The following is an 11410-nucleotide window of genomic DNA, read 5'->3' as shown; positions in this document are numbered from 1 at the left end:
GGAAGTTGTTTCTGAAAGTATTTGTATGGAGTGTAGCCATGTACAGAAGTGAAACATGGACGATAAATAGTTTGGACAAGACGAGAATAGAAGCTTTCGAAATGTGGTGCTACAGAAGAGTGATAAACATCCAAGTCTGCCACCCAACAACTTCGCTAGCATCTGATATGTAAATATGAAACACACCTTATAGATAACAGCCAGCTTTCTGCAACACAAAACTTAACACTGTGGTGATGGACAAATAGATTACAGTATTGCTTTACATAATCAATATTCAGTAATTCTTAATGGAATATTCTGATGTATAACTTCCCAAATTGTTGGAGATGTTCCGTGATAGCAATATTGTTTCATTAATAAGTACTTTATATAAAATCGCAAGTGTAAACATCAGGTAGCTTTAGCATAATAAATGCTAAAAATGAGTTATTTATTTTGAAAACAGACGTTATCTATATTCAAAACGCAGATGATATGTGACATATTACAAGAGTACAAAGAACAGTTTACCGACTTGTAATCAATCAAATACAACACTGTTGGTGTGCTCCGAACATTATAGATCAAAAGAGAGCTATCATTGATTCTTAACAACATCAACCACATTCCCCATTGCAGCCAAGACCTTGCACATAATCGGTTAGCGCGCATCCAAATATCGTAAATATAAAAACTGTGTTTCTAATGTAATAAGGTCAGGTATGTGCGAATGCTGTCCTGACTACCATAAATTGTGCACTCGAGTTACCCACACTTGATATAATCGTAGTTATCAACGTAGTCGAAGTACAACAGAAAAGTCACGTCCTGGTGAAACCACCTTCATGACTGCAGAATCCGCTTTGCCATTAGCAAGTACAAGCTCCAAAACACCTGCTACTTTATCTCGTATAGCGCACATCATACAAAGTGAGCGTGTATCGGTGTTCACATAATGTGCAGTGGTGAAGCGTCCATTAAGGCTCTAAGGTTGAGCCTACCCAAAAAATTCCAAAATAATTCGTCCAAACTGAATTCAATCCGATGTGATCAGGTATCCTCGTAAATGTTTTCAAATGTCTGATATATGCACCTGCCAGTATAATCCATCACTCTTCCCAAGGTTACTAAATAATAAGGTTGGACAGTAAGTGCTCTGGTCTGCCATTGGCTGCTGTTGTGATGTCAGTGTGGAAGCAGGCACTCGCAAGTAGATGACAATGGCAAGCACATTACTTTAAGGTTTAACGAAAGATTATGTTTTTAAGGTTTTAACAAAAGATTTTGTTTATACCAGAATTTAGATGCTTTCCTGCTTCTAAAATATTGCATTTAAAACTGATAAGTTATATTCTATCGTAGCTTATGCCTTATGCATCGGTAAAACATCAGATCACATCCAAACTGACACACACTCGAAATGCGAAACATTGACTCAAATGAATCAGAAACTATTTGTTTAATCGCACTGAAATAAATTTACATAACCGCATATCTGCTGTCAATTACGGTTATACAAAAAAAATCAAATTTACTTACCATTTCTCCTCTGTAGTGAAGCTGCGAAGCAGTGTTGTAAACGTGCAAAAACATTTGTAAGACCAGTCTTGTAACGTCGTGACAAAATTCGGGAGATGTTTACCCCAGCATAGTATCACACGCAACTTAACTCTATGTACAATAGTTCTATCAAAAATGTATGTACCTATACACACAATATTTATTTAAAAAACAGACTACGTACTGAATTGATTATTGTTCCCCCTTTTTCGATTAACTGTTTCAGATATTCTTGCTCTGTCTTTTAATGAAAGCCAGCTTAAACGAATAAATGTGCGAGTTGTAGCGTATATTCTAATTATCTCTTTGTGTATATTGGGAAAATTTTCACCAAGTATTGCACGTAACTTAATAATGATGCTCCTTTCTCTAGAAAAATTGTTACTGCCATGAAGCTGACCAAAAGTCAGCTCGAATTGGCTTATAGTCTGAAGCCATGTTTCTGAAGGCACAAGTAAACTTCCCCTAGGAATCCTGTACAAACAGCTGATAGGTTTTTCTCCTGGGATTGACATGAGCTCTTCAGTAGGTGTGGCTAATGTGTTCAACAAAAGAAGCACTAGACATAGGGATATCGCAAGCATAGTCTTATTCTGTTTTTTACATCTACAGGAGTTGGATGGTCATAAAAATATCCCAGGACCCTTACAAGAGGAAAGAAGTTTTCTAGACAGTACTCATTCAGCCTGGCAGTAAGTACATATTTAACATCGTATTTTTTGAAGTCGCTGAATAGACCTAAAGGTGACCGGATACATTTCATGAATCCTTCCTGAAAAGGTAACAAATGATGATCCAACACGCATACTCTCACAACATTTGTAGAACTTGCATTGTTCTTGTTCTTGTGCTTCGAAATGAATTCCGAATCCACATGCCAGAGGTTTCTTTCTTTCCAAGGTCCTTGAATTCAGAACATCTGAAGATCATTGACCAGCTGTACGAAGTCGCTAGTATGTCCTTCTGGCATTAAATACCGAACGGCCTGAGAAGTTGTGTGAGACAGCAATTCGGCTGCTAACCGAACTCTCTGTCCTTAACAGTGATGTACTGCTGAGTTAACTTTGGGCACATTTTCATCTCGCCACTGTCTAAAGCCAAAAAGTCTCTCGAACACTGATTTGGTCACTGCCTTATTTTCTACAATAATGCCTTCATTCAGCAAATGATTGCGTAACAGCTTAAGCAAATGTGGGACATCAACGAACACCCACACACGTTTCCGTGTATCGCCGGGATGAGGAAAACAACTGTTTATGTGCGCCACGCCAAGCTCGTTCCAAAAGGAAATGTTTTTTGCTCCCATGTCAGCTACACAAGCCACAACGTTAAACGAATCACTAGCTAAGACGGCAAAATTTCATTTGAGAGGACAGCTGTCGTGTGACTGTCAGAATCAAAATAAACAGGTTGTTTCCAACTTACAAAGAACCCACACACCATGCCAATCAAAACATTACTGTGGGCTCCTAACACCCTCTCCTCTTGTTGTTCAAAGCAAATCCGTTCAGTTCGTCAAAGGACAAATCATAAAAATGGTCTCTGTCGGTGAATGTTTTAACCTGATATACATCATAATTAAAACAGCTTGCAAAATGCCAGGACTGCAACAAAAGAGCGGTTTATCCAAGCCCTCAACATCGACACTGCGGGTAGAGGATACACGATTTTTTCCCTCAGAAAATTATTACATTTCCGCGATATAGCACGCAGAGTAATTGATTCACAAATGTCCTCATTACTCCATCGAACCCTTTTATTTTTCCCAATACACGAATAACTTCATTAGACAGAAGAATCCCCTTGTTAATTTCTCCCTCGCGCAGAAGTCATGTTCTTGACAGTCGACTACGAAGATCTCTATTAGGCGCTCAAAGTTACAAACACTTCTTTGTAAGAGCAGCATTCCTTCTTTCTAATGCCGTTATAGCGTTAACCAAAGAAACTTTATCTGTTCCAGAAGAAAGATTATCATCTGTAACAGTGCCCTTATTTAGATGTTTCTTATTTGGTAACAGCTTTTCTGTAGTCTCGAGAGATCTTTTTTGTAGCTCTCGTGTCTCATGCTGTTTGCTTCTAACTTCTGTTGCATGTAAAACATTAGAGACGGGCAAACTGAAACACTTAACTGTTTCGAAACAAATGAAACAGTACAGTAAATGTTTCGATACGCTGTTTCGAAACAGTGTAACAGTTTGTGTTTTGTAATCTAATAAACCTACACATTTTATCATCTTGAATATCTACTGTATAAGTATGTCCATATAAACACACGTGAGGTGCGAGAGCGCTAATCATTTCGCAGAAAGTATGAAACTATCACTTGGGCGTCTTAGCAGTTTCGTATTTCCTGCAGCAAATGCGCTACTTTCGTGTTGTGTGACTTTTATACTTTTCAATTGGCTGAGGACAGCCATAACTGAAGACAGAAGAACCACCACGAACGGAACTGGTGGTCGGAGCAAACTACAGAAACAACAGATATGCTACTGGGATTCCCACATTCCGTTAGTATGGGTAATATACCCATCCTGCTAATTTCCATGCACATAAAGGGAATCATTGTGAATAATAGGGACAGTGACTATAGAGTCACAAATAACGCCAAATAATTCGAATAAATAACAAAAAATAACAGAAAAAAATTTTGTCTTTCAAGGTGTTTCGAACCGTTACTATAAATTCACCATGCTTCCCAGCCCTTCCCGTTCACCATTTTTTTTTTTTTTTTTTTGTAATCTCATTTTGTTCGTTATAGTTCGTTGCAATTGTTCGTGGCGGACGTCCCCAGACGCCCTTTGAAGTTCGTTATTGATCCATTCACTCAGTTTTTTTATTACAGAGGGCAGCTAACCCTCTGACCGAACACGCTGAGCTACCGTGCCGGCTGTCCATTAGCCTATCAGTGATATGTCAAACAGATTGCTTGCAATTATACCTACATCAAATTTATGTGTATGTCTAATAACTGTCACTCTACGCCTTTTTTTATTCAAAATGTTGTAGGCTTACTTGCGTTCCTTAATACGATTACTGTACATGAAAAGAGAAGCGTATGTTATAAAAAAAAAAGTGTAATTTATTCGAATGATTTTCACATATTTATTATTCTGAATGTGAATAGAATGCGTTGTTTTATTGTTTGGTTAGTGTTTATAAACCAGATGTTACGCCATTTCGTAATAGGACAGTCAGCTAGAAACGAAGCTTTATTTTCGGATATCTTAAGCTTCATTCTGTTCCTTATCAAAAAGATTTTGACACTCTTGAATGTGTTTCATGAAGTGTTATGTTGTGTTTCAGTATCTGTGCCGAGCCCGAATCTCGTACGAAACAGAGCGGAATGAAACATCACTGTTTCGATACAATTAGTCCGTTCCAAGCGCAGGTGGACTGAAACAGCCTTATTTTGAAACAACGATACAGTTTCTGTGTCTGGCTCGAGATCGAATCTGGTGCGGTTATCCGAGACAGGGGCGGAATGAAACACCACTGTTTCGAAACAGTGAACCACAGCCGTTCCGAAACACTGAAACAGTTCCACGTATCGATACACTGTATCGAAACATAGAAACAGTGGCCAAGTCTATAACACATTGACAACCGCACTTCTGCAGGGCATAATGCACGACGGAACTGCAACTGGCTTGAGCACACTTTTTCGGGGCAAACTGAGCAATTCAGAATGTAAATCCCTCATGCAACCTGCTTCTGTGAAATGGCGAGAGCATATTCGTGCATGCATCTACATCTACATCTACATACATACTCCGCAATCCACCATACGGTGCGTGGCGGAGGGTACCTCGTACCACAACTAGCATCTTCTCTCCCTGTTCCACTCCCGAACAGAACGAGGGAAAAATGACTGCCTATGTGCCTCTGTACGAACCCGAATCTCTCTTATCTTATCTTTGTGGTCTTTCCGCGAAATATAAGTTGGCGGCAGTAAAATTGTACTGCAGTCAGTCTCAAATGCTGGTTCTCTAATCTTCTCAGTAGCGATTCACAAAAAGAACGCCTCCTTTCCTCTAGAGACTCCCACCCGAGTTCCTGAAGCATTTCCGTAACACTCGCGTAATGAGCAAACCTACCAGTAACAAATCTAGCAGCCCGCCTCTGAATTGCTTCTATGTCCTCCCTCAATCCAACCTGATAGGGATCCCAAACGATCGAGCAGTACTGAACAATGGGTCGTATTAGATAGAAAACAACAGCGGACCTACCACACTTCCCTGGGGCACTCCAGATGATACCCTCACCTCCGATGAACACTCACCATCGAGGACAACGTACTGGGTTCTATTACTTAAGAAGTCTTCGAGCCACTCACATATTTGGGAACCAATCCCATATGCTCGTACCTTAGTTAGGGGGTCTGCAGTGGGGCACTGAGTCAAACGCTTTCCGAAGTCAAGGAATATGGCGCCCGTCTGATACCCTTCATCCACGGTTCGCAAGATATCCTGTGAAAAAAAGGCGAGTTGCGTTTCGCAGGAGCGATGATTTCTGAACCCGTGCTGATGCAACTTCTCTGTCTCAAGGAAATTCATTATATTCGAACTGCGAGCGAGAATTCTGCAACAAACCGATGTTAAGGATATTGGTCTGTAATTTTGAGGATCCGTCCTTCTACCCTTCTTATATACAGGCGCCACCTGCGCTTTTTTCCAGTCGCTCGGGACTTTGCGTTGGGCAAACATTTACACTGTCTTTCCTACAACATATGGACAGCCATAGTTTTTGTAATGTTTCATTATGCGGGAAACTGTGACACATTATGTCAGTTCCCTTTGTGTTCCGGTTGTAGCAACAGCACAGCCTGCCATCGTAAAAATTAAATTCTCACACTCACTTGTACATTCAACACTGAGTATTTCACAGGACAAACCATAAACCATTCAGTTGGCGAAAGCCTTGTTGATCCCGCTGTGCACCGTGCGCTAACTATTTAAGTTCCGAATGAAATCTCAATGCAATAACAACAAAAACCGTAACACACCCGAATCCGTTAAAGTTTCCACTGTTGACTGTGTACTTTCGAGGAAAGAATTCAATCAAAGTACCTCACCAAATACAGCAATAACTATTACACACAACGCGAACTAGTGTACTGTTTGGCACGGCTGCTTCAAGCCTGACCTCATCCTCACAACTGAGAAAACGCGTTACTTTCTGTGCGTTGCTTATTGCGCCCCCGGACTCTTCTAGCTTTGCAACAAATAGCAGCTCGGAATTCCGTGCTTGTTACGAGCATGCGCAGTAAGCCCATTTCTTTCAAGTGGCGAACTGGGGTTTGTAAGGCGTGGATAAGGTTTTTCTATTTCTCGTCAGGTGGTGGAAACTCACCTGAGGGCCGATTGTATAAACATCGTTGGCTGGAGCTCAATTTTGACATCAGATCAAAAACTGAATCATTTTTCAGGACTCCTTTCTATTGTGTAACACTAAACCTGGATCCACCAAAGTAGGTTCGGTGTTGACCTAAGTTGGCAATAAAAATGCCTGTCAACACTGCAGAAATCAGCTGCCACCACGCTTCGAACGCAGACATTTATCGTACATCATAGATACATAGTGGATATACACTACTGGCCAATAAAATTGCTACACCACGAATATGACATGCTACAGACGAGAAATTTAACCGACAGGAAGAAGATGCTGTGATATGCAAATGATTAGCTTTTCAGAGCATTCACACAAGGTTGTCGCCGGTGGCGACACCTGCAACGTGCTGACATCAGGAAAGTTTCCAACCGATTCCTCATACACAAACAGCAGTTGACCGGCGTTGCCTGGTGAAACGTTGTTGTGATGCCTCGTGTAAGGAGGAGAAATGCGTACCATAACGTTTCCGACTTTGATAAAGGTCGGATTGTAGCCTATCGCGATTGAGGTTCATCGTATCGCGACATTGCTGCTCGCATTGGTCGAAATCCGACGACTGTAAGCAGACTATGGAATCGGTGGGTTCAGGAGGGTAATATGGAACGACGTGCTGGATCCCAACGGCCTCGTATCACTAGCAGTCCAGATGACAGGCATCATATCCGCATGGCTGTAACAGATCGGCCGGCCGTGTGGCCAAGCGGTTCTAGGTGCTTCAGTTTGGAACAGGTCCGAATCCTGCCTCGGGCATGGATGTGTGTGGTGTCCTTATGTTAGTTACGTTTAAGTAGTTTTAAGTTCTAGGGGACATGACCTGAGATGTTAAGTCCCATAGTGCTCAGAGCCATATGAACCATTTTTTTTGTAACGGATTGTGCAGCCACGTCTCGATCCCTGAGTGAACAGATGGGGACGTTTGCAAGACAACAACCATCTGCACCAACAGTTCGACGACGTTTGCAGCAGCACGGACTATTAGCTCGGAGACCATGGCTGCGGTTACCCTTGACGCTGCATCACAGACAGGAGCGCCTTGCGATGGTGTACTAGACGACCAACCTGGGTGCACGAATAGCAAAACGTCATTTTTTCGGATGAATCCAGGTTCTGTTCACATCATCGTGATGGTCGCATCCGTGTTTGGCAACATCGCGGTGAACGCACATTGGAAGCGTTTGTTCGTCATCACCGTACTGGTGTATCGCCCGGCGTGATGGTATGGGGTGCCATTGGTTACACGTCTCGGTCACCTCTTGTTCGCATTGACGGCACTTTGAACAGTGGACGTTACATTTCAGATGTATTACGACCCGTGGCTCTACCCTTCGTTTGATCCCTGCGAAACCCTACATTTCAGCAGGATATTGCACGACCGCATGTTGTAGGTCCTGTACAGGCCTTTCTGGATACAGAAAATGTTCGACTGCTGCCCTGGCCAGCACATTCTCCAGATCTCTCACCAATTGAAAACGTCTGGTCACTGGTGGCCGAGCAACTGGCTCGTCACAATACGCCAGTCACTACTCTTGATGAACTGTAGTATCGTGTTGAAGCTGCATGGGCAGCTGTACCCGTACACACCATCTGAGCTCTGTTAGACTCAATGCCCAGGCGTATCAAGGCCATTATTACGGCCAGAGGTGGTTGTTCTGGGTACTGATTTCTCAGGATCTATGCACCAAAATTGCGTGAAAATGTAATTACATGTCAGTTCTAGTATAATATGTTTGTCCAATGAATATCCGTTTATCAACTGCATTTCTTCTTGGAGTAGCAATTTTAATGGCCAGTAGTGTAATTGAAAGTGTTGTGTCATGAAGGTGGAAGAAAGTAAACAGAAAAAAAGCAACCTTCGAACTTCTGCCCATTCAAAAAAGATTTTTTGCTGAAGATCGTATTGAGTCAATATAAAGGCACAACAGAATGCAAAAAAACTGATAAAGTTACCACGACCAACAAGAAAAAGGCGTAACTTATTTGTGTAAAAAATTGTTTGTACATTACTCATTCATTACATTGTAACTCCTGTTCGCTTCATTTTCTGTCGGTTCTGGATTTCCTTCATAGAAGGATCTTCAACCCAAAGTTACGTATGATGCTTTTATACATTTTAATACACTCTGATTAAATTTAGTCCCGAGACTGCTTGTACAATTAACGAAAACCATCAGTGACGTTTCCTAAATATCTCAGTACTTTTGCCACCAGGAGACATGATGGTGACATGGGTACAGTCCACAGCGCCTAAACTACCAGGAAAACGTGATATTTGATGAAAACCATACTGCGTTTTCGTCATATTATTTTCTTCCATAAGTATTTTGATGAATTCTTTCGTCAGTCAGTATTACCTGAACACTGGCCGATACCTTGAGGACAACTCTGCAAGCTGTTGCTACATCTGTTTGAACAAATAGCCAACCATCATCTGAAAGCTTTCTGTAGCACAAAATCTTGATGTTAAACGTAGCACACACATTCCAGTCAGTGGCTGGTATCTTTTCGTGCTTTCAGGTGATGCGTACTCTCTCAACCTTCTTTCTAACAGCTGCAAGGCCTTTTTTTTGGGTGAAATGATTTATCATTTAATTTCGAGAATGGGTTCACCATTTCTCTTCCTCAGCATACACTTCAGAATACTTAGATAAGAAAACGAACGGAAACTATATACCATAAATCGCGTTGTGCAAGTTCCTTGTAAACAGAATGCTGCCCACCACAGAGGCCCAGAACGCTCGGAAAATGGGAAGAGTTACGTGGTTTCAGAACATAGTGTTTTTATAATTGTCTTCATGGCCAATACGGCAGAAAAACTAGTATCAAATGGAAAAAATTCCTAGAATGGACCGTGATTTGAACCTGAGTTCATTCATACGAGAAACCCAAACGGAAGTTCTGAGCGACTGAAACATTTGTATGCATAGTGGCTAGTACACAACTACTTCCTAAACAACTTACCTCTACTTCCCTATTTTTCCTTTATTCATCCGTGCTCATGCAGTCGCTATAACAGTTTAGGCATGTGTTCGATAGTTCTAAAATTAATACGCATTGTATAGTTACTGCTACTAGAGACGAGAGGGCACATTTGTAAGAGACTTTTCAAGAATCAAGAATTTTGTTCATCATAGTTCATTTTACAGTGATATTGGCTTCGTTACAGAGGATGTAGCAGTACATACATAAAATTAACTAATGTCAATACATTATACTATATGTTTGAACCATGGCAGTGTACCAAATTACACCATGATAGTTTCTAAAAGTTAATGCAATCAGCTATACTACATTATAATATATTATAATGTAGTATAGTATAGTATACCCTGTACATAGTGTATTGTGTATTGTATGTACTATGTAATTACTTAACCACAGCATGCAATAATATGTTTAACTACAGAATACATTTAAATGCTAATATCCTCCTCAGGCATCTTAGAGAATTGTTTAATGTCACAAAATGGATGATCTGCTACCCAGCTTTACCAGTTTATTTTGAAAACAATTTATGTCTATAGACTGAACATGAATTGGCAGTTTACTGAACATTTTCAGTGGGTTCACTTTGTGGGAATTTCCTGTTCTTGCTAATCTATGGCATAGTATGTCTAAATTACCTTTAGCTCTAGTGTTTTGTTCATGTATTTCCCCTCTGGCAACAAATTCTGAAAAATTATTTTTGATATAGAGTACAGACACATGAATGTATAAATTTGTAATTGTGACTATTCTGAGTCTGGAAAAAAGAGGACGGCAGTGCTCCCTATGACCTCTTTTACATGGTATGCATAAGACTTTTCTTTGTAATTTCAAAATGTATTTGATGTGAGGGGAGTGCCCCCATATAATCAGACCACATGAAATTTGTGACTGGAATAGCCCAAAGTGTGTCACCCTAAGGCAAGCCAAGCACACTACCTCCCTTAGTTTCAACATAAGGTATGCCACCTGGGATATTTTTTCATGTATGTGATTGACATGTTCCTCCCAATAGAGTTTTGAGTCAGTGTAAATACCTAAGACTTTTACTGGATTATTGCTTAATTCCCATTAAAAGTTGGTGGGTTTTATCAGGTGTATCATAGTGTAGCGTTGTATCATCAGCATAACATATGACAAAGTGGGCTTTGTTATTAGGTAAATCATTGATAGCTACAATGAAGAAGAAGGGTCCAAGGATAAACCCTTGTGGCACACCTGTGCTGATTTATATTATGAAAGAATTTATGTTTCTGACTGAGACAAATTGTTTTCTCTTACTTAAATAAGTACTTATCACAGCTAAAGTGCTCCCTCTCACCCCTTAAAACTCTAGTTTCGTCAACAGTACATTAACAGGAATGCAATCGAAATCTTTGCTTAGGTCACATAATACCAGTGATACCACATTATTGTTTTCAAAAGCTGTTAAGGTTTGGTCAATGATTTCCAAGATGGTCCCTGTTGTGTTTCTCCATTTGTGAGAACCAAAGTG

The 11410-nt window shown here is 40.6% G+C and overlaps 1 non-coding gene across 1 annotated transcript; it reads right to left on the bottom strand.

Moving 5' to 3' along the window:
• Positions 1 to 697: 697 nt before the first annotated feature.
• On the bottom strand, positions 698 to 862 carry LOC124554262. Its single transcript, XR_006968330.1, has one exon. It is a non-coding gene; the product is annotated as a U1 spliceosomal RNA (small nuclear RNA).
• Between the last annotated feature and the right edge of the window lie 10548 nt (positions 863 to 11410).

The sequence above is a fragment of the Schistocerca americana genome, chromosome 11, assembly GCF_021461395.2.
Source record: "Schistocerca americana isolate TAMUIC-IGC-003095 chromosome 11, iqSchAmer2.1, whole genome shotgun sequence".
Taxonomy (NCBI): Eukaryota; Metazoa; Arthropoda; class Insecta; order Orthoptera; family Acrididae; genus Schistocerca; species Schistocerca americana.
This window is presented reverse-complemented; position numbering and strand designations above follow the sequence as displayed.